Source organism: Ambystoma mexicanum, chromosome 2p, assembly GCF_040938575.1.
Source record: "Ambystoma mexicanum isolate Mex_15411 chromosome 2p, UKY_AmexF1_1, whole genome shotgun sequence".
NCBI classification, from domain to species: domain Eukaryota; kingdom Metazoa; phylum Chordata; class Amphibia; order Caudata; family Ambystomatidae; genus Ambystoma; species Ambystoma mexicanum.
In genome coordinates, this window is record NC_090923.1 from 721,672,056 (window position 1) to 721,699,120 (window position 27,065).

The 27,065-nt window shown below is 43.5% G+C and overlaps 1 protein-coding gene across 8 annotated transcripts in view; it reads right to left on the reverse strand.

Moving 5' to 3' along the window:
* Window positions 1–27,065, reverse strand: part of RYR1 (ryanodine receptor 1) — a 946,449-nt gene that overhangs the window by 352,273 nt on the left and 567,111 nt on the right. The gene's annotated exons all lie outside the window — the stretch shown is intronic.

Consider the following 27,065-nt stretch of genomic DNA (forward strand, 5'->3'; position numbering starts at 1 on the left):
ATCGGGAGGTTGGAAGTGGACGATGCAGGCGTGAACTAACCGTGTTGGCCTGGACAACTAGTCCCTCAGGGGTAGGGTGGGCTTACAAGTCACCCATGACAAGCATGTATTTTTTCATCAGCTCCACATTGACTGCTGGCCTCAAACATGGTCACTTCCATAAAGCACCAATGGGATCTGAAATGGCTGCATTGAAGGATAGAGCCCTCTCAGATTAAGGACTTTTTTTGAAGATGTCAGTTAAGTCGCAAGATTGAAGCAGTTTTACGGGAGCGCCAAAGCATAGAGCCAGTACCACTGTCTCAACTGTCTTCCCACCGCCTGCTGCATGCCGAGGTCGGGTGGGGTATGGAGTCTGCTTGCCTCATGCAGCCCCTCGTCCAAGGCCAGGAGATCAGCCTGATTCAAAAAGAAATTGATACTTCGATCTCCTACCGCTCCCAAGCAAACCGGAAACCGGCCCTCCTTCATCAAAAATGGTTCTCATGGATGCAAAGAATCCCAAGCTGGACTCCTATAGGAAACTCCAATTCATTGTTGATGCCGATTGAACTACCCCAACGGGGCCTCTTGACACCAACGCATGAAGGGTCATTGGTGCCAGGGTTGGCTTTGAGAGTGTTAAGGTCGAGCCCAAGGGCGTAAGACCTGACGTGGCTATCTTGGCGCCAGAACCTCTGGGTGCAACCTGTTCCTCAACTGCCTGTGGCAGTGAGGTCGCAGTCGTACCAGCCACTGTCTTCTCAAACAGCTAGAGCATGCCTCCCACTCCTCCCTCTGGGTCCCTCTACTCAGGTATGACTTAATCCGTTTATCCGAAAAATCAGAGTTGTGTCTCCGTCTAAGCTTCCTCTTTTTCTCGTGAGAGGATGAGGAGGACAAATGGTAGGACTCACTCCACGGATGAGATTTTTTTGTTGTTGCTTTTTTGCAATGCCTGTCCTCCTTCTCGCATGTAGGGCTTTCAATATTGGGGCCCAACGCCAACTTCACTGAACGTTTTCTGAGCGCCTTCAAGTTCATGTGCTGGCAGGATCCACATTGCTCAATGTCGTGCTCCACCCTGAGACACCACACACAAATGTTGTGTGGGTTGGTAAAGGAAATGTTCAAGCTGGAGTCCTTGCAGTTTTTAAAACCCAACTATTTAGGGCCTGACATGTTGGCGTCAAAATGATTATTCTTTTCAGTCATGAAAAAACTGAGGTGCTAATGGTGGAGCTATCAGGTCAACACGGCTGTTGGGAAAAAACAAGCTCTCCTGACCTGAAGAAAAAGGCCTTAATGTAGACCATAAAATTAATGAGGGGATCCCATATGTATTACTATGTTTATTTTGTATTTACTAACAAGGAGATTCACATCTCGACTTTCGGGAATATTCCATATGCATGTGAATTTATAAAAGATCCAAATCTGGAGAACTTGTACTTTCTTTTTCATCCGCCCCTTTCTACCATACTTTTAAGAGACTTAAAATGATCCTATACATTGCAGTATGCAGTTGAAATGATACACACACTATTCAACCAAAAAGATTCTTTAAGATTGATTGGCTGAACTATGCATCTGCCCTTGAACTGGTGTCAAAGAAGTAGCTCTTTCTGATGGCATGGGGTGTTGCCCATGTTGACACTTTGTCCCCCAGAAGTTCACGACACTTGGCATATGCTTTGATGCAAACACAGTGAGCCTAGAGATCTTTCAGAAGATGAAGCCCACTAGAGCATTGAGATCTGCATAAAACAATCCAGTGGGTGACACTTGGTTTGGAAGCTTTTTTGCTGTCCTGCATTCTGCCCATCAAAGTTGATAATCAGTCAGGTAGATGAGTGACTGGCTTTAATATGCTCCAGATAAAATTGGAACCCTTTCAATGCATTTAGTGCGTGTACATATACAATCAAATTCCCAAGAGAAATAATTAAAGTCCCTGCAGTTAAATGCTTTAGGCTCTGCATATATCAAGGTTATGAACCACTGTTTATGCACCATCAACTGGACTAGAAAAAAAACTGGGAAAAAATATCCTGATTAATAAACATATCACAAACTGCCTTTGGTAAGAAGGAAAGTCCACATTATCTTTATGAAATACTAGGCATGGTTCTTCAGGAAACAGGCCGTGTTGAAACCTCAACTGTCACGTGTCATGTCATGCATTACACCTGAACATAAAAAATGGATAGGAATTTCTGCGACTACCACCAGACATGCATGTATGTGGTGAGCGGCATTAGCAATAGTTTTTGGGAAGTGGTGTAAAAAAAGGCACAGAAAAACTGGACTCAGGTGAACCCTCTCCTAAGAACTATTACAATTGCATGGAGAGAACTGCAACACACAAGTGTTATCAGGCGCCATCCTCTTAAGTGTGATTATATCATGGTGCGACATCACAAGTACGCAGCAGGTTGATAATTCAGTATGGAACACCTCCTGTTAAACCTGTTGGATTTGGCAAGCTTTGTTAGATTCAGGAACTTAATTCTAGCTCCAGAGTCAGGATTGCCAAGTTGATTAGAAGGTGCAGTCCAGAACATAATAACTAATTACTTACCTCTGGTGATGTACTTTCTAATGGATTCTCCTCCTAAAAGTTCCTCACCTTGGATAAATTCAGCAATCACAGAAGGTTTTGTCCCTCGACTCCGAATGTGATCTTGGGTAGCCCACATATACTTTGCACACTCTCTGTGACCAAATTTCTTTTTTTTATGTTATCTCTAGTTTTACTGTGAGAATAAATCTTGAAATTCAATTATGTCAGGCTCTTTAAAAGTATTGGGATTCAGGCATTGTGCAAATCCAGTGTCAATGTCCCTCGACACACTTGCTCCTCGACTCCGGATGGTGCATTGGGTAGTCCATATATGCCGCCCGCGCATCGTGCCACGTGATCTCAGTTTTTCTTTTTTTTCCTTTGCTCTACCACATGAGGGAACTGGAAACGGAATCAATGGACTCTCTGTTTGCAGGGCAAGATAGGGGTGGGGATAGCAAATAACAATCAGTGGGAGAGGAATCCACCACAAAGGACATTACCAGAGGTAAGTAATGTGTTCTGCTAATTGATTGCATTTGCCCTCACTTTGGATAGCAGTACTTTTTTCTAAAAGAGGCAGCGACAGCAAGATTGTAGGAATACTTTTCACACCAAGAAATTCTATATGGCAGCTCTGCTCAATGAAGCACACTGACTGGAAAGGGAATCCAAACAATAGTGTTTGCAAAAGAATGCAATGCGGCCCATGCTGCTGCATAGCAAATATACGGGAATGGCTACTTCCGTCCCCACTAAAGAAAAACAATCTGAAATGCACAGTTTTATCCAGTACGACAGAGACAGTTTTGCAACCACTGTTCCCATCTTTGCCTCTGCATGGCTTCTGAAAAGCTGATCATGTAGTCTACACTCCCTGGTACTAGCCATGTAGAAGCTGCAAGCTCTTCTAGCCAGTGTAACCTTTCCTCTACCTTTGAAGAATGAGGCACAGGGTAAAAAACGGTAAGTGCATTTTTTCTGTTAAATGCAATTCCGAAACAACTTTCAGTAAGGATAAGGATGAAGGTCTCACTGTAAGTGTTACCTTCTCCTTTGAGAAGATGAGCTGAGAAGGTCTGGAATAAAGGGCCTGCAAATAACACACCAGATCCCCAAAGTTACTCGCACTAGACAAACGGTTTCGACATCAAAAGTCAACATATAAAAAGGTGGACATGAATGTATTGGTTCAAATGGCGCCCCATCAAGAAATTGATGTCCCAAGAGGAAACAATAAACTGCACTGGTGGAAACAAGCTTACTAATCCCGTGAGGAATTGTATCACTGCGATATTTGAAAAATAAGAACCATGCTCTGGTATACATTTAAACACCTACATTGCTGCCAAATAGCCTCTAACTGTCACTATCTGCAGGGCCTGTCAGGTCAGATGAAGCAGAAAGGAAGGGATGAGGGTTGAAAGCCTGAGATGGAAATATTCGAGGGAGAAAAGACTAAATATTATTTTTCTGAAATAACCTTTGGTCTTTTCTCCCCTGAACATTTCCGACTTGGCCCCCGTGCACACTCCCCAATTTACCTTGCTGCCGACTACCTGTGTCCCTGCAACGCCTGTTCCCTTTCACTTCTTTGATTGGGAACCAGTGCCACATGGTCCTTTCCTCTTTTTTTCAGGACCAGCTTCGGGGGATACCCCCGCAACCTCCACTCACAATATAGCGAGCAAGGGTGTTGGGGAAACCCTGCAACCCCTGCCACCGAATGGGGGACATCATCTACACCATCATTTTACTATGTCGGTCACGGAAGCCAACCAACGAAACAGCATTGGAACGAACAATTATCTTTCTTGCCATTGATCATTGCACGATTGGGTGTTTACACATGTATAATCATTAAATATGATGAAACATATTTGATCTTGTACCAGAATAATGTTGAGGGTGCCACAAAAAAAATGTAGGTATATTTTGGATAGTTTGGATATTTTGACTGTGTAATGAGGTTATATGTTATAATTTGCTCTACACAGCATTCATGACATTTATGCATATGTTTGTATGCATACACAAAATACCCTTTTAAATACAGCAACTTTTCATTGGAGATTCAATTCATGATGACATCCTATCCAGCATACCCAATTTGATTCTTGATTTGTATTTTCTATTTGTATTTTTTACTTTTATTTTTATTTGATTTTTTATGGAGTGAGTAAGCACTTGACATTAGTGTCTTTTTTCTTTCTTTTTTTCAGGTTGTTCAAGCCTTCACAGCTTTATCCTTCCTTTGTCTTAATTTTGTTTTCTTTATTTTTTGAAGCAGTATTTATTTACCACTGAATTTCCATTCATATTTATATTTATAATTTTTACTTTTACAATAATTGTTTTCTATTTTTCAAATTTTTTATTTTTAATCTTTTTTACTATTATTTCCTTTTTGTACCCATTTTGCTTAAACTTTCCGCTCCATTTACTACTTACTGGCTTGCTCGGCGTTGTACGCAATGACATATACACGCATGGCATGACGTCATCACGTTTTACGTCCCACTCGCATTTGCAGGCTTATATACTAAGTTTGCTTTAGCAATAACTGCTAGTCCCTGTGGGACGCCACACGGTCCACGTTAAGTTTTTATGGGGAATTGAACTTTACCAGGATTTTATGGTTGAGGTTTTTTTAATTTATTTGTTTCTTTTACAACAGGGACATCCACACATGCCCTTGGCTATTTGATATTCAATTGAAGCGTTGTACCATAGTTACACACAGGACTATTAGGTAGGTTATTTCTGACTAAACGTTATTTCGTTCATTTTTTGCCTCATTGTATTTTGATTTTCATGTGTATTGTCATTGTGCAGACATTGAACTAATTTCTACACACATTGTTTTGTTTGTTTGTTTGTTTGTTTTATTATTTATAATGCACAATTATACCCACAGGTATCAGGGCGCAGCAGTTACAAGAATATGCAAAGCTTAGTTACAGGTATAGCGGTACACATTGACAGTAAGGAGTATATACTTTTCAAAGTGTTTACTCAAGATTGAAGATTTTGTGGCATTATAGATGATACAGGAACAGCCTGTAATTCTGATTGTATATGTTCTCAATGATCTTTGAGATGCACTGGTTGAGAACTATTTTTCAATTTTCATTTGGGTTTTTCTTGTTTGTTTTTGTACATTCTGCCCTGATGACAGACATCCGTCCGAAATGCATTGGCAACACACAAAGAATCTGTTTTTCCTCGCATATTATTATTGTTGTATGCGATTAAATTGAATTTTTCATTTACTATCACTGAATGTACATTGTTGTGTTGTAGTATTATTCTAATGTACATTAACATTACATTACGGTCACGTCTGACGTAGTTGAGTACACAGTTCCCTTAGTGGTTTATGTTTGGTCTTTGAAGCGTCTACAATTATAATGTTCTTTTATAACACGCTTAATGCCAGCAAGTGATTTCAAAGCATGGGATCGGGATTCGAACCTGTGTTGCGCTGCGTTGTCTTGCTTCCAAGAAAATCACATTGCCCCTGAGCTATCCTTCCTGAGCTATGGATCAGAGGTGCAGTCTCTGTAGTACTCCTTACCTGTGTTACTGATTAATGCAGTGTTTAATAATTCTTCACTTTAACATTTGAGAAATCTTTAAGTGGAGTGCCTGCTTTCGTTACATTCTTCATTTCCTCCATTGGAGCTACCATTGATGGTCAACCACTCTGGGTTGACCAGTACTCTTAGATGTATAAGAATTGGGCTTCATGGTAACCCTGCCTGCCATTGGAGACGCTGTGGGACCAGTCTCCACCATCAAAATCGGAGCTGCAGTTGCTGATGCTAAGGCTTTAGAAAAAAAAATCCCTACACTTGGAGCCTAAATTGCCCCATCTCTTTGCTGAGGAGGATTTGTGATGAGCTGTCTTTTCTGAAGTGACATTTTTTTCTTTTCACTTGAGGAGGAATAATGTGAGTCACTTCTCAAATGTGCCTTTGCTCAATTCTCAGTCAGAAGACTGCTCTTTGACCGCACCCTAGTCAGTAGACTTGGAGCGCCTGCCTTTTGAAGATTTGCATTTGGAAAGGTTACACCCTGAAGACCTAAAAGTGGATTGACCAAGGGCAGATGTGGCTGTCCCCATCATCAGGGGCGATATAGATTACCATGACCCACACTCTCAATGTTGTGCTCGTCTCAAAACACCACAAAGAAATGGTGTGCGGGTCCGTTGACGACATCTTAGAGTTGTTGCAGTCAGGCTTAAACGAATTTCAAGATTTCTTCTCACTGAAAAACTTAAGATAACATTTTGTGAAGCATGTAGAAAAAAAGGACTGGGGTTACGGGGCAAGGCCCAAGGTATACATGAGCTATCCAATGTCACCTACGGAGTCAAAGAGCTGGTGAGTCGAGGGACCTCAATGGTGGAGTCACACTACGCCCCCTGCTGAGGTGAAAGTTTCTGCAATTAAGTTGACACTGAAGAATATATTCAAGATGAGGAATATTTGTAAGGATGCAATCCCTTAGAAATCCAGTTTAAGATGTATTATTGGGAGATGCTAATGGCGACAAAGTGCCAATGAATCCATATCAGAAGAAATGCTTAAACAATGCGTTCATTTCACTTTTTAAGATGGAGCAGAAGCTGTTATGCCTTTTTAGGGTTCCGAGATAATACAGGAGGTGTAAGAAGAGGTGACAGGGCAAGCATACACAAGGGCCAAGAAAATCTCTGGAAGCCATGGCACAACCAGACAGCAAAGTATAAGACAGACGCAAGTGTAGCATAAAGAGGAGCAGTGTAGACTACAAAAGGATTGCTTAACACACTGTAAAATATTGTTTTACTCCCACTGCACTCAGTGTTTGAAGAGCAGTGTAAAATAGAATACAAACATCATGAACAACATAACAATAAGATAACTGCAAAAAGTCACACACAAACTCCACAGACAATGACCCACCAACATGACAGAACCCATCCTTCAAGATCATTGATGTGCAATTAGTGGTTGTAGAAGAGTACAGGTAAATAGTCTCAATATTACATTAATAGGTGGCAGGTCTTCCATCAGGCTGTAAATGGTGGCTCCCCACATTGTAAACTGCTTTGCTGCGTGCTGAAGGTATTGTTGGAACCAACTCCGCTTTTGTCCTTCTGCTCTGTATCCATGTTTCGCAAGTCAGCTATGAGCTGCTAGCACTTGCCTTAAGAATGCCATGTGCCACAAAGCCAGCCAATCAAGTCACGAGACACCATGCTCAGCATTGGAAACAGAGACACAGAACTAGACACAGAAAAACAAAACATTTTGATCCAAAGAGGCACTGTTGGAAACAATGTGATCTTCTTGCAGTGCTCAGCAGAAGCAATCACCATTTGCTGCATAGTTAAGATTGTCCTCAACAAAACCTCATCAAACCTTCATAGATTTCTTTTCTAGCCAAAAAGACCCCAAGCAGCGCAGCAGATTTACCCCAAAGTAGAATTATTTTGACATGCAAATAGGAAAGCCCATTAGCGCCAGAAGATCTGCGTGGCCACTGGTCTATTAACAGCCAGTGCCATCCACAGAGTCGTGTTATCACGCTCATGTTTCAGGCACAGCACAGCCACACACTCTGCTTCCAACACATAGGGGCTTCCATGTGTTGCTTTTGATTGGCATCCCAGCGTGGAGCTTCATTCTGTGCTGCACTGACAATTGAATGTCTTCCACAGATCCAAGATCATGCAATCTCTTCAGCACCCCTCCCAAGCAGCTCAATCACACATTACTTTGCTACACCCTTCACCCAAGTGTTTGGGGCAGTGTTTGCAGGAAATGGTGGGGGTAATTGGCGGATGAAGGGAAAAACAAGCACCCTTCCTGACAGAAATGGAGCCTATTACATAATTCTAGGACATTAAATGTCTATTTTGCATTAATTTAAATCTTAAGCTTTGCTGTGGTACTGATGATTGAAGATAATTTTGTGGATGGAGGGAGAGTATAGATGTCTATGGTGCCTTCCAAAGACACAACATATTTTCTTTTTTTGGAAGGAAAGGGCTCATCTTTGAGCAACACAGAGTCAGTTTGTTGTTGGCAGGTGACATTGGCATGTGAACTCCATTGGCAGAGTGTCCTTCTGTGGGCTGCATAGAGTGCATCATTTGTAGATATCAGAATACATATGTTAGTGGCATAAAGGCCATCTGTATGTGAGGGAGAAGCCTATCTATAAATGACAGGTAAGTCTATCTGTGGCAGGCAGAGAGACAGTAGTTGAAGGAGAAACTCACTGTTTGTAACAGTGAGACGTTCATCAGGAGTTGGTGAGACCATCATTGGAATCCAAATTCCATCTCGGGTGCCAGAGACACTATTTGTAGATGGCAAAGCCAATCTGTGTATGGAAAAGAGTCAGGATGTGAGAAGAAGAAAATATTATATGTGAGTGGTACAGTGTTCATGTGAGGTAATTCTGTAGATAGTGCATGAGTGAAACAGTGAGGTGCCCAATTGTGGAGGAGGATTAAGGAATGAATCTGTGTTGGAACATAGAGTCCTGCTGTGGAGGCGAAGAGAGTCCATGGAAGGGAAAAGCCCCTTTGTGGAGATGAGAGTTTATCCATCTGTGACACGGTCCATCAGCAAGCTAGGAGGCCATCAATGTGGGTAAAGGTTTTGTTCATGGAGAGTTTAAAATCCATGTGTGCAAGTGCAGAAAATCCTTTCTTGCTTACCACAAAAGTGGAGTGGGCAACTAATAATTTCAGTAATGCCCGTTTAAACTCTGTTCATGTCATCTAAATTAATCCTTGTGCATTCTGTGAAAAAAAATCTTAACATGACGATCTCAGAAGATGATGAACCTTAACCATTGCACATTTGCAAATAATATGTGAGTTTGGTGGATCCACAAAAGGTTGAGAAAGCAAGGAGGAAAAGAAAAGTATAGAAGGGAAGAGGAGCGAGAGGAAGTATACCAATAGCCACACATGTGCCAAAAAGGTGCCGTCTTGCTCAAAGGCTTTCTTGAATAGGTAGGTTTTTATTTATTTTCAGAAGCATGGGTGCTTTGGGATGCCCTGCACTCTACTCAGTGTGTTCCTCTAAGAAGTAGCTCCAGGTAACTTCACAGATTGGGTTTCAAACCTGACGCTTCGTGTTTTGAGAATAAGCAGATGCCATGCATTGCAGGATCTTAGCTATAAATTAGGACTGTAAAGTAAGCAGTTATTTGTAGACCTAGTTAGAGCCTGTGCATCACAAGACCTTGAATGTGATTCCTTCTTTGATGGAGAGGCAATAATGTAAATATTTAGGGGCTGTGCCAGGATTCCAGCTGCATTGTTCCATACATGAGGATTTCTCACTACATGTACTGGAGACATGTGTATAGGCTGAGTCAGATATCTAGATCATATAGAACTGTAGCTGGCAAGATTACAGCATTTGGGGCAGCATTGGTGGACAATAGTTTAGAAGGTGACGTAATGCCTCTCTTTACCAAGGTATGTGTGCTCTCCTGTACCAGAGAAACTTCACAGAAACACCTCTACAATTACTGCATACACAGTATTACATCAAATATACTCAAAGTTGGTATAACAATACCATATCATAAGGGGAATGAATGGCTAAGTTCATCTTTTTGATTTCCTTACATCATCTTATCCTCGACAATAAAAGGTGTTCATGATCCATTTAAACACCCCACTTGTTCAATGGCCAGTGATTATTAAGGGGAGAAGAGGTGGAGATGGGGGGCTAAGAGACCCAAAGGAAAAGGCACCATGCTGAAAGTGCAGCACACATAGCGTCCATTGAAAACAATGTAAGAAACAGCAACAACAAGTTTATATATTGTCTAACCTGGCCATCTCCAGACTAAAAACAAAAAAGGAATAAAAACACAAAGAGTAAAAAGAATGTTAGGGTTGAGACATGATTTCCACAATCAGACATAGACTTAAGAACATAAAGTAAGTTGTGAGTTTGTACAAGAGTTATAGAAAGATAGCATGTAAATTTAGGAGGGTAAATAGCACATCAGTGGAGTTGATTCTCACAGAAACAAGAATATTTGTCAAACTTGTTACAGAAAGGAAAACATTTTACTTACCCATAATGCTGGTTATTCATGGGGGATTATAAAGTCACACGCTTTATGGATATGCCTACAGCACTCTAGAAATGTTTAAACTCAATCCATCTTATTCATTTATTCCACTGTGTTTGGCTTGTCAGGATGCAGAACACTGCAGTTCCACCCTGTGGCCATCTCAGTTTCTATTCCAAAACTTAGCAAATTACCTAAATCTAAATTTCAGGTGAGTCTTTAGGGAGTCATCTGTAAATCTCGAGAAGGCGCCCGGTTGGGGAACTTTTGCTGCAGGCATACATCCTTTTCTTTTTCAGCATACAGTCGCCTTTAAAGTCAAAAACTAATAACAAGTACCAAGCAGCGACTATACATATGAGAGAAAGCAGAGAGCAATGATTCTAATTCAAAAGAGGCAAAAAATAACAGATGGACCAGGCAACTGTACAAGAAAAGCAATCAAACCCCAGGACAGAAATTACTTGTTCATCTTGAAGTCTCAAGAAATAGGAATCAAAGGAACTAATGAAAGTGATTGCCGGACTCCACTAAAAGTGAATCAAATGTTACAAATAAGAGAGAGGAGACTGTGAGAAACCTAGAGGTATTCTCCCATGTAAACCCTGAGAGCCCTCTGTTCAGGGGGCCAGAGGAGCCCAGGTTGTATTCATGGGGGTGCCTCAGGCGAGAGGCAGTATACCCCCAGGACAATAAGCGAGGAGGAAGAAGTCACAGAAGCCTGAGCTATTCTGACTCTTTTAGCTCTGATTCAGGTCTCATTACTCCAAATTCAAAGCCCATTATTCATGGTCCAAGTAAGAGGAGGAAAAGAGTTAAGCACGCCAAGGCTAGAGAATGCTCCTATCTCCACTGTCGATCTTCTAACAGTATTCTGGCAAATAGAATTAACCATCAATCCCAATTCAATCCCCTTCTCCCCATTTTCCATCAGAAACCCCTTCCTCGGCTTTCATGTGATATTTGCAATCCCAGTCCATCTCCCACTTCTGATTTTTGACAAATTCTGGGGAGAAGAAGAGGCAACCGAGAGTATGAGGATTACCTGCACAAAACACCACGAGAAACAAAAGGAAGGCTGCCACCTAATACCATTAGGTTGTCCTATTAATAGGGTCGGGCATTTCACACTGATTACTCACACCTGACTCCACAAGGTGTGGTTTTGCACAATCTAATGAGCGAGCTGTGCATCCGGAAAGAAGCCGAGAAGGCCAAGGAGCAGGGAGATGAAGGGAGAGAAGCCTGTAGGATCGGGAGGAGAGCAGAATGCGGAGACGCTGGCCCGGTGCTTGTCAAGGGCTTCAGCCTAGCTAGGGAACCGTGTCTCCAGGGAGCCGGATTGAGGTAGCCTGTGTCCTGCTGGCGGGGTGTGTAGAAGTGCTTGTTCCCTTGCGATGTGTGCCGGTCCCAAGGGGGTCTGAGGGGCAGGTGGTGAGACCCTGACCTCGATCTCATATGTCCAAAGAAGACCATTCGCCAGCGCAATGCTACCCAGTGAGTTTCAAGCCTGAAAGCGAGAGAAACTCGGGAGCGTGTGGCTAGCTGGCGCTGGAAGGGAGAAAGAGTTTGCAAGTGACACGAAGCGGAAAGCAAGAAAGATAACGGAAAGTGATTGGAAAGCGAGAGAAAGGCGCTAAGAGCAGAAAGGAAGAAATGGACTTGAACATAGATGAGAAGGGTGCGAGTGACCCAAAAGTAACGGAAAGGTGCCAGTGGACCCCAAGCGTTAAAGAGAGTGGAAAAGGAGCAAAAAGGCTTTAAAGTAGATAAGAATGGTCCACATGACCCAAAAGTGAAGAAAAGGTGCGAGTGTGCACAGCAGAGCGAAATAAGTGTGCAAGAGGCACGAAAGGACAGGTGCAAGTGTGCACAGAGGAAAAGAAGTGAATGTGCAAGAGGCACAGTGAAGAGAAAGTGAACCCAAAGGGAGGTGTGATGGGCAAGGCAAGGCGAGAGGAAAGAAAGACAAAGAAGGTGCAAGTGTGCCCAGCAAAGTGGAAGATAACAAATGGGTTCAGGAAAAACCTGAAAGAGGAAAGGATAGAAGAAAAACAAGTACAGGTAATACAGAGAGGGGCCAAAGATCAAAGTGGTTGCGCTTAGGAGGAGTGAAGAACCTAGCATTTTCGAAAGTCTACGATATTGAGAAGCTTTTGTGTGAAAGGAGCTGTAAATAAGACAAATGCACATCTTGACAATTTGAATTTTGTGTTTGAAACTGTAAGCTTGTGGAAGGGAACCCTGAGAGGCCTACGAGAAACTGTGTTGTTAAACTGAACTTGTGTTCGGAATCGAAAGGGCGTGAGTGTGGGCAAGGTAACCCTAAGAGGCCTGACAAAGGTGAAACGTTACTTGGTGAAGCAAGGAGGCATACGCTTGGGGAAGGGAACCCTGAAAAGCCAGCCTGGAAGAGACTGTGTTATATTTTAGTTTTGTCTGAAACTTGGAAGGATTGAAGCTTGGGGCAGGGAACCCCCCAGGAACTGAAGACATAAGGGGTTGTTTGAACAAAGTGCAACAACATTGTGGAGAAGAGCTAACGAACAACCTCTTTTTGATTGTGCTGAACTTTAGAGATACTGACCAAGCCACACCTGGTGAGAAGACCACCTGAAAGCAGCCTTAGTATATATTACTTTTTGAATCACTATTTCTTCTTTAAAAGACATCCTACCACATTTTAACAGAGAGTGAGGGCAAGCATGGGTTTAGACACAACTGATTTTTGTTTTGGACTTACCCACTTTCCCTACTTAAGGAGTTTCCAGCCTCTTTTCCTTTGCAGATGGGGAGCAGGTGCAAGTGGATCTAGGTCACCAGGTGCCTTCCTGGTTGCTGCTCTTTTTCCCCAGTTAGCAAGCCCCGCCCACCTGGTGCCTTCCTGGTTACAGCTCTTTTTCCGTATTTAAGGAGCCCTCAAGCCTCTTTTACTTTGCAGATGGGAAGCATGTGCAAGTGGATCTTGGTCACCTGGTATAAGACCCGCCCACCTGGTGTCTTCCTGGTTGCCGCTCTTTTTCCCTATTTAAGGAGCCCTCAAGCCTCTTTTACTTTGCAGATGGGGAGCAGGTGCAAGTGGATCTAGGTCACCTGGCCTAAGCACTGCCCACCTTCTTAGCCCTGCCTCTTCCTTCCTGCTTTTAACTCTTAGATTAAGGGAGTCTTTAGCCCCGGCATCTGAAGCAAAGGGCAGTTTAAGAAAAGGGCAATTTCTGTTTGGACCTGTTCGGACCAGGAGGCTACAGGGCCCGAACCCCTGCTAGGCCAGCAGGTAAGCATGCACCAACATGTGTTTGCTCCCTTTGTCCCCACAGGCCATCCCCACCCCTCTGGTCCCCCTATGATGTTCTCTTGTGACCCCCCTTCTCTCACACAGGTGTTGCTTGTTTTGCTTGATTCTTCTACCCTGCTCCCCCTTGTCCCCCTCCAGCCTACTTCTGCAGGAGTCTGTCCTGATACATTCTGGTTTCACCATCACCGTCTTGTGGCCAATGCTGGATTTGACTTTTATGGACTTCATTGATTCATGGTCCGTCACCCTTTCTCATGGTGGCCCTGAATCATGCTGTTCCCATCTTCATCTTGTATCCTGGCTTGCACCATTATGTGTTACTACTGACTTCTGCAATTGTATTTGCTCTCTCTGCTTGCTTCTCCACTCTTTTTGACTACTTACTCTCTGTTCTCTCCTCCTCTCCCTTTCTCCCTTTTCCTATCTCCACCCCTCCTCCCCTTACTTTCTTCTATGCACTCTATCAGAATTGTCCCTGGACCTAGTATGATAGCAACCCGTCTCTCTCCTCCCCCTCCCCTTAATTGTTAACCCCCCCAGCACTATCTGAAATGTCATCAGGCCTAGTACGATAGTCGCTTGTTTTGTTCCTCTCCTCCCTTTCTGCACCCCTCTCCCTCACCTTTTGTTTTCTCCGGCTCTACCAGAAGTGTCATCAGGCCTAGTACTGTAGTCGCCTGTCTGTTCCCATTTCCTTCCCACCCCCCCTCCCTTCCTTATCTATGTCTTAGCTCTTGCACTATCTGAAATGTTGTCAGGCAGAGTACGATAGTTAATTTCACATCCTTAGTGTTCATGGCCTGTAAGAATTGAATTGTATTTTCGCTTGTTCCCTCCCTTGTCTTGAAGCGCTTTGAAACGCATTGTGTATAGGCGCTATATAAATAAACTATTATACCACATCATATCAGACATTGACAGCCCTTTGAAACATTAGTTGAGGGAACAATCTACGCCAACCCCAGCATTATAGTAAATAAAGATTTCGAAACTATAACACTTGCGTATGTGTCTCTCTTGATACCATGCCTATCTCACAAGTCGCAGAACAACAGCATCTCAGTGTGGAATCTCAGCACTAGGTGGCAGCATCTGTTACATTGTAGTGACCCTGAAAAGGTTAAACAGTCAGGACATAATGTTCCTTGTGATGCTTGGCGAAAATGGCATTCACCTTGGAGTTTATTCAGGTTATGTATCGACTCATTATTTAGAGTAGCCAAGTTTCAAAGAAATATAAGAATTCCCATTCAACAGAGTGCATCCAGATTTGGATTCAGTTTGCCATGTTGCTATGGACCTCAAAAGAGTCCCACTCTTGTGCTCAAGAGAGACAGCAGCTGTGCCGATGCCTTAATCATGTAAATAGATAACGTGTGTGGAGGTTATAGCTTCACTTATAAGAAGAGACCAGAAGAGGCATAACGTTGGCTCAGATATGTGTGCCATTAGCCACCCTTACTTGGTCTAATTGCCAGTGATATTTGTTCTGGCATCTGCTTTTTAGGGACACACTTCCCTAATTTCACTTTGCTGCTTTGGCTTCCTTTAGTAATTGACTATGGGTGGAAGGGCAGCTGGGAGTTGCACCATCCTTCCCCTTGCTGCCCGCAGTTTATTCTGCATATCTCTTGGTTATGCTGTGTTTGTTTTAGTGCCATTTATAGTGACTATTCACAATGGTTACTACAAAGGTTGTGTTTAAAGAAAGCTTTGTTGGCAGTTCTTTCAGGCTGTTTAGGGCAGTATTTCTAGGATCAATAATATGCTCAGAATTAAATGCTATTATCAGAGTCAATGTTCTGCTTAGAGACGTAGGCCCTAATTAGTACTCAAAAATAAGGTTAACATGACACAAAATTTCCAATCACTTCTAGCCATTAGCGAGTGATCATTTGCCAGGGTCTACAGAAGCACCCGGGTGAGACGCGAAGAATGCAACACCTTTCCCTTGCTGGGTGCTTGTAGCAGCCAATATTCCAAATATGGATAAATGTTCACCACATATTTTGAGTGTGCTGCTAATGGCACCAGGTTCTTTGTGAAGACTCCAAAGAGGCCGAAAGATAGAACTTTGAAAAGATAATGTTGGCCATTCACTGTTACTCTCAGAAATATTCTGTAGCTGGCATGTATTGGGACCTAGAAGAACGTGTCGTCTACATCCACTGTAACTTGACAATATCCTTTCTTCAGTCAATGAGGACCCTCTGGGATGTGGGCATAGATTGAGTAGATCGAGGATGGGGGTTAGTGAAGGATTTTCTTGCTGACTGCCCCCTGAAGTCAGTGCCTTACACTAATGTGAGCTGGGCATTTCTTAAAGTACAGGAAATGATGGCCAGAGTGTAGGATCATATAGCCTTCAGGTCATACAGGATCTCACAAAATGGAGGAGCACAATAGTCGATGGGTTTCGTGAATGGGTAACGTTTTCGGAGAGTTCTAGGAGATGCGTCTGACAGTGTGGCATATTCTAACTTGTGACTCATTCAGATAAGGGTGTGTATGAAAAAAGGCAAGAGAGCGTTTTTATGCTTTACTGTTATCACTCGACGACTGAACAGTCACAGTGTTGTGAATAATCCGGTTGTCGCGTCTTCCTGAAGTATGGCGGTAAAAAAGCTAAAAAGCCGATTAAACGAGTGAATGCCACAATACTTCAGTGAAGACAAGTGCCAAATTATTTTTACTTTTCACTATTCATTTTCATAGTGCAGTGCCTTTTGTGATGACATGTGTTTCGGCCTCTGGCCTTTTTCAAATCAGGTCATTGTCATTTAGTCTTTTAGTTATTTAAAACATTGACCACAAAACATAACACTAGTACATGTACAAAATGTATGCAACACTGAACAAGATGTAGCCTGACAGTTGTCCAATATGGACATCGCTCTTTGAAGAGCCAAAGTAGTGGCCATTCTACTGGTTTAATGCCCCCTGAATACATCAGGGCAGTTGATCATCCAATTTAAATTCCCTTGTTTGGGAAATATAGAAGCTTTGAGATCTCTTCGAAACCATTCTGTGGAACCAATTCTCCTCCTTGGATGGGTGGGGAGAAGGGTAGAACACCGGGAGACTACCAGAGACAAAGATTTGGGTAAGAAGGAAGGTCTAACTCTAAGGGTAACCTTGTCGCAGGAAAGAAATGTGTATGGAGGTTTTCAGGTTAGGGTTTGCAGTTCACTCACCCTTCTTGCCGATGTGTCGGCCACCAAATATATGATATTTCAAGTGAAAAGTTTAAGAGAACAAGAATACATGGGCTACAAGAGATCCCTTGACAGAAAGGTCACAACCAGATTTAATTCCCAAGCAAATACAAACATTTGGACCAGAGGGAGCCTGTTTGTCAATCTTGCAAGAAATTGCATTACCGTGTGTACAGCAAAATAAGAACCTTCTTCAGGTCTGCGCTTAAAAACTGACAGCGTAGCCTGATAGCCTTTTACAAATGGCACTTTGACTCCCTATGTGCAAAACGTAGCACAAATTACAGGACCCTTGTTGTGTTGCACTAAAAAAGATCGATATATGGCTGTGCTCCAAAAGCAAACTTACTGTGATTTTAGCACTGGTCTTCTTGCAGAAAGAAGAACATTCATGACATCTTCCAAGAGATTCCTTGTATGCTATGTTGATTTTTTTGCATTGATTTATTTGTTATTCGGCTTACAAGCAACCTTTAACAATATATTCATACACAATTCATACATACAACAATGTGTTTCAAAAGCTTATTTCATTTGACTAAAAACAGATTAAACAAACCCAATTCATTACACATTTCCTAAAATTCATACAAAAAGTCATCAAATGTCAATCCAAAAATATTTTTGAAATCTAAAATCTAAAATACTGTTCCTTCATCTTCACCCACTTCAAAATACAAAGTCATTTTACCACAAATCAACAGACCTAAGGAAACCCACTACTGCTATCAGATCGGAAGTTACTCGACCTCCAAGACACCTACTCCAAAAATACTCTAAATCGCCTAAATCACAAGAACAGAAAAAATATTTCTGTTGAGAAAGTTGCAGAGAAGGGCATTCCACCACTAGATGTTTGACTGTTTCCATCTCATTCCCAACAGAATAATATCTACAATCTATGTTGATTTATACCACTCTCATCCTTCCACAGGCCATGTACGAAGGCTAAGAGTGTTGATGTTTGGATGAAGGACCAGACCGCCTGCCTGCGAGAGTAAGCCTGTCCTCCGAGGAAGACGCTGGCCATGTCCAGAAGGCCTGAATACTGGCTATCATGTCCTCCTGGCCCAATTGAGAGCAATCAGAATCATGGTGGACAGGAACCTCCTTAATCTCCTCAGGATGTAAAGATTGAAGGGAGCAGGTGGGAATGCATATAGAAATGGAAGTTCCACTTCACCATAAACGTATCCCTTAATGTCCCTCTAGGAAGAATTTCCCAGGAACAAATAGTTTGCACTTCCCGTTGGAACTAGATGTGAACAGATTCACTGGAGGGGTTATCCAATGGGTAAAGATCTCTGTAAGAACCTCTTGGCACAACTCCCACGCATGGGAGACAGAACACTGCCTGCTCAGGGCATCCACCATCTTGTTCGCCATCTCAGCCATAAGGGCTGTCGGCAAGGAGACTCTGTAATACCCAAAACCAGAGCTGCATTGCCTCTCTGCACAGAGGTAGTGACCCTGCCCCTCCTCTCTTGTTGAGGTAGTTCATGGCACTGTTCGGTATATTTTTCTGAAGTCCAACTGGTGTGGGACTTCATAAGACTTATCTCTTGGTATTAGGGACCCAACTCCTTTTTTTTAACATGTTTATTTTAAAACCGTTGCACAAGCGGAAACAATGCAGACATACATGAAACACAGAATGACCTAAAGTTCCAGTTAAGTAAGACTGAGGAGGCATAGTCTGGGTTCCCCCGCCTCTCCCCCCCTGCAGTTCAAACCTCCTCCTGGCACGGCTAAGCAGGAACGTCTGCAATCGGCTCAGTGCTCGAATGTAGGGCCCATCGGGCTGAACAGGGTTTATGGGTCATCAGCGGGAAGTTCCGGTCATAGTCTAGTAGTGGGGCCCATATGTCTGCAATACGGTGTAAGAGGCCTACCTTGGCTGCCATAACCTTTTCTGCAACCAATATGTCTGAGAGTTTGATCCACCAAAGAGTCATAGAGGGGCCCTCGATAGTCTTCTAGTTATGGGCAATTGTAATTTTCCCTGTCAGTAAAAGTTGCGTGAGGAGGTTGGCTGTTCTCCCCGATCTTGGGTAAGCCCCTGGAGCTGGGGTGCCAAGTAAAATAGTTTCCGGCTCCCTGGGGATCGCCACATGAGTGATATCTTCTATAATAGAGATGCATTGGGCTCAGAAAGATTGTACGGTGGTGCACGACCACCACATATGAAAGTATGATCCGGGCTGTCCACACTTGCACCAGCAATGAGGGTCTAGGGATTGATTAAAGTGATGCGGGCGGCTTGGAGGATAGTACCATCGCAGAAGCAGTTTGAGCACATTCCCGGTTAGTAATGCAGAAGGAGGAGGAGTGGGTTCCTGACCATATGTTCACCCACGTTTGGTCTTCCAGAGGGGGGCCTAGGTCCGCCTCCCATTGTGGCATATAGGGGGCTCTGGTGGTAAACGCATCCTCCTGTAGCAGCTTGTAAAGAGTGGAGATTTTCCCCCTTAGCGGCAGTTCCTTCAGGGTAAGTTCAAGAGGGCCGGGGGTACGTGTAGCTGCTTGTCGAATTTGGGGATGGCAGCACCAGTGTCGAAGTTCCGCATAAGAGAACCTGTCCGTTTCAGTTAGTTGAAAGGCTGATTTTCATTGTTCGAATGAGCAAGAGTTGTTCCAGGGATTCAAGCCCCCCAGTAATCCAGTTTTTGAAGCTCAGTGGGCGGGACCCAGGAGAAAAGGCTGGGTTGTGGAAGATCGGGTAGAAAGGACCCAAGCCATGCGGGATACCCTTGTGTTTTAATGCCCAGTCCCATATTTTAAGGGTGTGTTTAGTGGAGGCCAAGGTTCCAGCTCAGGTCCTCTGTAACAGGGGTGGAATGTGAGGAAGAATACGAAGGGGGATTGTGAGGTGGGACTGTTCTAGCTACACCCATTTTGGACATCCGGTGGTTATGACCCATGCCCGAACACGTGCTACTTGTGACACTAACTGGTCTTTACATAGGTTGGGGGCCGCTAAGCCTCCCAATCGGGAACTGCCCATCATGGCCTTTCGGGATATCCTCACCTTCCTACCTTTCCAAATAAACCAAAGCATTTTCCTCTGTCTACGCAGAAGAGGGGGCAGTGGGATTGTAGTGGCGAGGGAGGAGCAGGCATAGAGGAATCATGGAAGGAGATTCATCTTGCAGGCGGTGATCCGCCCAATAAGCGAGATCTCCTGTGAGGTCCATCGTTCAAGGTCTCTCTCTAGCTCTTTAAAGAGTGGGGGAAGTTCAATAGATATACGTCTTTAGGACGGGCAGGGATCTGGACCCCCAGGTAAGGAATGGATTTCTCGGTCCTTTGGATCGGGCATAAGGGTTCTAGTATCTCCGGCTCCCCGGGTTCCATGCATACCCCCAGGGCTGTCGATTTCCCTAAATTGATGGCAAAACCCACCACACTCCCAAATCTGCAGTGCTCTTTAAGGGCTGATGTTAGGGAAGGCTGAATGTCTGTTATGGATAGCAGCACGTCATCAGCATAGAGTGAAATCTTATGCTGGGAGGCGCCGATGGGAAGGCCTTTGATGCCTGGGTCCAGCCGAACTCACTGGGCGAGGGGCTCCATTACCAGGGCAAACAGAAGAGGGGAACAGGGGCATCCATGCCTGGTACCGCAGGTTAAGGGGATCGGATCGGATAGGTTATAGTTAACCCGGAGACTAAGGGGACTGATAGTTTGCCAGGACTCATTTTCAAAAGTTTGGGCCAAAGTGAAAGGCTTCGAGGGTAAATTGTAGTCCAGTCTACTTTATCGAAGGCTTTGGAGGCGTCCAAAGCCAACAGGGCCAGTTTGTGCGAGTCTTGGGATGAGATATCCACTAAATTTAGGTCCCTATGGATGTTGTCTCCAGTTGACCAATGCATTATGGACCCTGTTTGATCGGCTCATGGTCTTTCCATCAAATTTTTTGCATCGAGGGACATTTCCATTTAATTTTTTGCAATGAAAAAATGTGCATCGAATGCATTTCTTTTTTTTGGGGGGGTCCCCCCCAACCACCTGTTTTTTACCCATTAGAATCCACCACAACAACAATTAACCCTTTACCCCTCAAAAACATGCATTCGATGCATATTTTTTCGTTGCAAAATCCTTGATGCAAAAAAATGTGATGGAAAGGAATTAGATGCAAAGACCTGTTACCGTTTAATCTGAGTTTATTAAATTGGGCAGGACGTCCGCCAAGAGTTTGCTAAGACTTTTGTATAAATGTTAGAATCAATGTTTAGTAGAAAGATGGGCCTGTATTAGCTATTTTCCTTGGGGTCTTTGTCGGGTTTAAGCAACAGCACGGTTATGGATTCTTGCATTGACGGAGTGATGGAGTCTGAGACACCGAATGAGTTAAAGAGGGCTGTTAGCGGGGCTACCAGTTGGGGGCAAAACACTTTATAAAATCTTGTGAACCCATCTAGGCCTGGGGCTCTAGGCTTTAAGAACTTGATGGCTGCCTCCACCTCCTCACCTGTGATCGGGGCGTCCAGTCCCTCTCTGTTTGGGACTTCGAGTTGTGGAAGGGTGGCACCTTGCAGGTACCTTAGCTGTTCTGTTTTGTCTCGGGGCGATGCCGACATTGTCTCGGAGAGATGGGTCACTGCTATTTGTAGCTTATCCTGGTCAGCGTACTGGACCATGCACTGGGGGTCGCTGAGGCCCACTATGGTGTTCTTTCTCTTCGTCTTGGCCAATTTATCAACCAGGAGTTTGTTTGCTTTATTGTTCCTAGCATATTAGCCTTGCTTGGATTGGGCCAGTAAGTGAGCTGTTTCCTCAACGTAATGGGCTTCCAACTTCTTCTGCGCTGTCTGTAGGGCGCTCTGGGTCCTCAGGGACCAGCCTTTTCGCTTATGATGGGCCTTGGCTTTTTGATCCTCTCCTTCAAGGTCTGTACGGGTCCGTTGTTTACTTTTATGGAACGCCGTCCATGTGCGATCACTTCTCCCTGCACTACTGCTTTCATGGTATCCCATGTGTTAGCTGGGGAAGTGTCTTCAGTCGAGTTTTCCCGGAAAAAGTTCCTGATCACTGTGGCAATGGAACCCCTTAGCAGCATTTCATTCAAGATGGGGTTTTATAGGGACCCAACGCTTAATATAAGCCTGTACTACACAAGTCGGTAGAGTGGCTGAGCAGCCAGGCTTATTTTAGGAGGGGAAATGTGAACTGTAGAGCAGTAACGTGAAATCAGTAAACACAAGGATCCAAGTAAACTCTTACACACTTAAAGTTATATAACGTATTTTTATTTATATATACACAAGGCACTTAAGTTAATCTAAAACACAGGAACTAACAATAACATTCAATGGAAAATGGAATAAGATTATCTCAGAAACAATAATGCAGGTGAGTAACTTTTTCTATGCTTTACATGTCAAGCACAGTGACATCAATAAAGGTCATTATCAGCACTTATATGTTATCACCTTTACAGAATTGAGTTTGGAAAGGAAGCATTCAGAGATAGATAGAACACACTTTAGCAACTGTTATAATAGTCTTTTCTTTCAGAGAGATGTAGGTAGTCTGTTTCCTAGCAATAAAAAGTGTTATACAATTTAAAACCTATGGAGGAACCAGCACTGACAAAGCCAAAAAAGAGGGTGCATAAGAGGAGCCTTTTGGAAACCAGGACAACCAAAGTCAAGTGGATAGTTCTAGTTCTGATGCAGTTCTTCAAAGATGCTGCTGGCATCTCTGCTCGTCTTCTTCGGATTCCTTGTTCCAGTGGTCGACTCATTCACAGTCATGCAGCTGTCAATCACCGGGGGGGTTGGCTGTCCTCCAGGACAGCGAGCTGCCCAGTTAGAACGGGTTTCAGCAGGCATACCTACAGACAAAGGGCAGTGACATTTCCGGCTCCTCCCTCACTTCCTGCCTTCCCAGAAACACTGGAGCCTAGGCGGGCATCAGGGCGTAAGCCCGCCAAAGGCAAAACACACAAAGGACCCAAACCTATTCTAAAGGATAGAGTAAAAGCCCAGGAGGAACTGACAGATGAGAAATGGTGTAAAAAGAAGACGGGCCATTTTGGAAAAATGGTCACGCATGGGTGCTGTACTGCAGCTGAGAAATCAGCCTGCTAGTAACCTGCACAAAAGGTAATAAAAATTAACCACTGTCACCAGCCATTTAAGTTAGTCAGTTGTAACAAACAAAAAGTTACATGAAAAGTGGGATAAGGAGTTACTAGGTAACCCCCGAGCACTCCACATAAGGTGGTGTGTACTGGACCCACTAAAGTTATCCTACTATTCTTGGAAACTGTAGCTCTCACAAGAAAATGTATTCAAACATTTAGAGGAGTCCAAGGACCTCCTCAGTGGCACTGCACAGAGGGTGCTCGGTGTCACTAAGCAAAACGCAGCTGCCTATGGAGTGTACCAGACGCCATCTAATAGTAAGAATAAAAAATCCCAGTCAGAGAAAAATGCATGAGTGAGTGGCAAAAGGTTCCACTCATTCAGGAGGTAAACATACAAAAGAATCCAGATTCCAGCAAAAGTGCTGGATCTCTCTAAGGTTAAAGGGAATTAGCACAGAAACAGAACATTCTCCCTAACAACTGTGTTGTCTGTCATTATCAGGACAGTCTCCTCCTGAATCGAAGGCAGGAACAAAATCAGCATCAGCCTGGTAGCACTCAGGTGAAACAGCTTTATGTGCAGTTTAGTTAATGCCAGGCACCACAACCCGCTCACCGTCAGCTCATTCAGGTGTGCACACCAGCCTTTAAAGTAGCCATCTGTAACCTAGGTCGCTTCTGCAAAAGTGTTCTACCACCAGTGGGCTCGCTCTGCGGTTCTATCACATTAGGTCCCTTGAACATGGCTCTCATGCTGCCTGAGAACTGCCGCCACTGAGATCTGAGAATCTGAGAGCCCACTGAAGTGATCTCATTCTAGGTCGAGCCTCTGGCACCACAAAAATGAAGGATGCCATGAGACCCAGAGTATGGATGGATTTTCAAAATCACTCTCAGGGTGTATTTTAGAAGGCCACACTATTATAGTGAACAGGAAGACGCTGAGGACTAGCCAAACCCTCATCAAGGATAATGTAGCAGATAGCCAAGGCTTATTCTAAGGAGGGCTATGAGGGTGGTATAGAGTCCAAACAAAACAACACCAATAATTTAAGTTAGACAGGTAAGTACAAAAATATACAATTATTTATTAGGTCTTTAAAATGCACAGTAAGCAAGTAAAAGCTTTAGTCAAATATTTTCACAAGCTTACTGTAAAACAGATATTTACATCCACCCTTAGGAGAAGAAAGAAAGCATATACTTCAATAACCAGTGAAAAACAGGTCAGTAATTATATGCATGAGATTAGGCCGGGGGTAACGCGTTTGTCTTAGAAGCAAGACAACACATAGAAACACAGGTTTAAATCCCGGGCTCATGCTTAGAAAATGGTTACCCGGTATTAGGTGCATTACAAAAGAACAATTATAATTATCATTCAGGAAAGACACTTAGAATAACTACAGAATAGCTCCCTTAACATTTAATGAGTCCAACTCTAAGATGGTTGTGGGTCTTGTTCTAAAGTTATACTTCACAGGTAGGTTGATTAAGAGATTTGGACGATGGCAGTAGTTATGATCAACAAGTCAAAAATGTAAGTAAAGTTCACATTAGCAAACTAACTCAATCCCAGTCACTCGGATAAGCCTAGGTGTTCACTGACAAAAGTCAGGAAAGAGTAGTTTAGTGGCAGGACTTTAGCCCATATAACCCTAAGGAGAACAGTGGGGGAAGGAATAGGTATGTTAACTTACCCCCCTGACTCCGATTTCTTCAGAGACCACTGCTGAGGTCCTGGACTCCATTTGGGCCACAATCTTAGGTGCTTAGTCCGGTCAAAAAAGGCCCAGGGGTTGCAGACGCCGAGGTCACTTTTTTCGGTGCAGGATTTAGTTTCAGGCAGTCACTGTGCTTAGGAATCAGTTACAGAGACCCTCCAGCTGAACGCCCAGACAAAGACAAGATGAAGACTTTTACGATGAAGGTGACCTCAGGACACCTCAAGTATGCAAAGAAGATGGATTGCATCACCATCAGGCTGCAACAGGCGATCTTCCTTGGACGAACTAAGGAGCAGGTCCTGCACGACTTCTGTTGATGCATGAAGGCTGAAAATGCAGGCGTAGGTGTCTTGTTGTACAAGTTGAAGATCCCCAAGTTCCAACGATGCACTGGGAACGGCGAAGGTTGCAGCGAGATAGCCCATGAGAGTGCTGGGCAGTTCCCTGGTTGGTCCAGGAACACTTCCTGAGGCTCAGAAGGCATGTGACGTCTTCTTTTAAGAAGATGATGATGAGTGTCTACACTCTCTTTTCGAGTGCGAGTATATTCAGTTCTTTTTGCACCTATGTTTAAGCCTTTTTGGGACTTCTGAGCAGTCTTCAAGCTCCTGCCCACTGAAGATTTTCGTTTAAAAGTGGTAGTGCTCAGTGACTTAGATGTTGAGAATCTCAATGCAAATTTTGAGGCTCTCTCCTTAAGCGCTTTCAGTGTCATCGATTGGCATGATATGCATTCCACAATGTCGTGTACGATGCTAAGGCACCGCAAATGTAAGTGGCAAGGGTGGGTTAACAACATTTTCACATTGCAGTCTGCATACCACTTGAAACCATATGACTTGGAAGAAGACATTTTGTTGATTTTTTTCTCCAAGAAAACCATGAGATGTTCCATAAAGCTTGCTGAGCACAAATAATAAAGGAGCTGAGGTCATGGGACGCAGTGCAAGCTATTTATATGAACACCAAGTTACTTCCGGCATCAAGATGTACAAGCAGTGAGGGATCCAAACAATGAAGTCACAAAATGTTTTGTGATCAGCTAAATCTGCAGGTATATAGTCAAGATGAGGAATCTGTGGGAGAGCACTATGAATTAGAAGTGAAAGATATGCTCAGACTGGACAAAATGGTTGGACATGTCTCTTCCTCATGCTTCAAACCACCCCTCTTAGCCCCTAGAATGCCACAGCAGTGCCGATGACATGACAGTGCAATCCCTTGCACTGTGACACCAGCCTCTGGCTCCAAATGTGATGCCATCAGTTACACAGAAATACACTGTTTGCACTTCATTTCGGGAACAATTTATAAATAGTGCCATAGGATTTCATAACATTAGCCAAGCCATGTAGTACATGTATTTAGATGTAAACAACACTGTGCTTTTTTTGGAAGTTAATTTAGGGCAGTTTCACAGGAAACCAGTAAATGTCTATGCAGAAATTAGCTGCATTGGTAAAGATGATTGCCAGTCTGACAATGGTGACCATTCAATGCATGTGAGTGTAAGAAAGATCCAAGTCTGGATAACTGCATCTAAATACTGTTGCTTTTCCCTTCTATATGAATGTGAAAATGAATAATGATGCTCTCAGGTTACAACGTGTCTGCTCTTTTTCAGATTTTAGTGAGAGTGGATTGTGCAAAGTAGTGACAAACACAGGTAAGATCCCCTAGAAGTGTGCAGATTGGACAAGATTGCATCGGCGCAAGTGGCCCTTATAAGACCACCTCTTGTGGATGATGGTTCTTCTGATTCTGTGCTCTACCTACCTCAAGACTGTCCTCAGAGAGGGAAGCCAGAAGGGTGCCTCCTAGCAAATGTTTCCATTCAAAAGTGGAACCCTTGCTCTCTGGAAACAGGCCCAAGCCTGACAATTTAAAGTTTAGGAGCACCAAGGTTTGGAATACACTTCTGTGGGACACCTGTCTTATGTCCAATTTCTCATCGTTTAGAAAACAGTAAAGATAGCTCTGTTTTTTTAACCCCCCCCTCTTTATGGGTTTATAATAGATCCAAGGTTTAATCAGCATTACCTATAATTTTCTGTACCTAGAGGAAATTAAGTTTGATCTGCTTTATTATGATGAG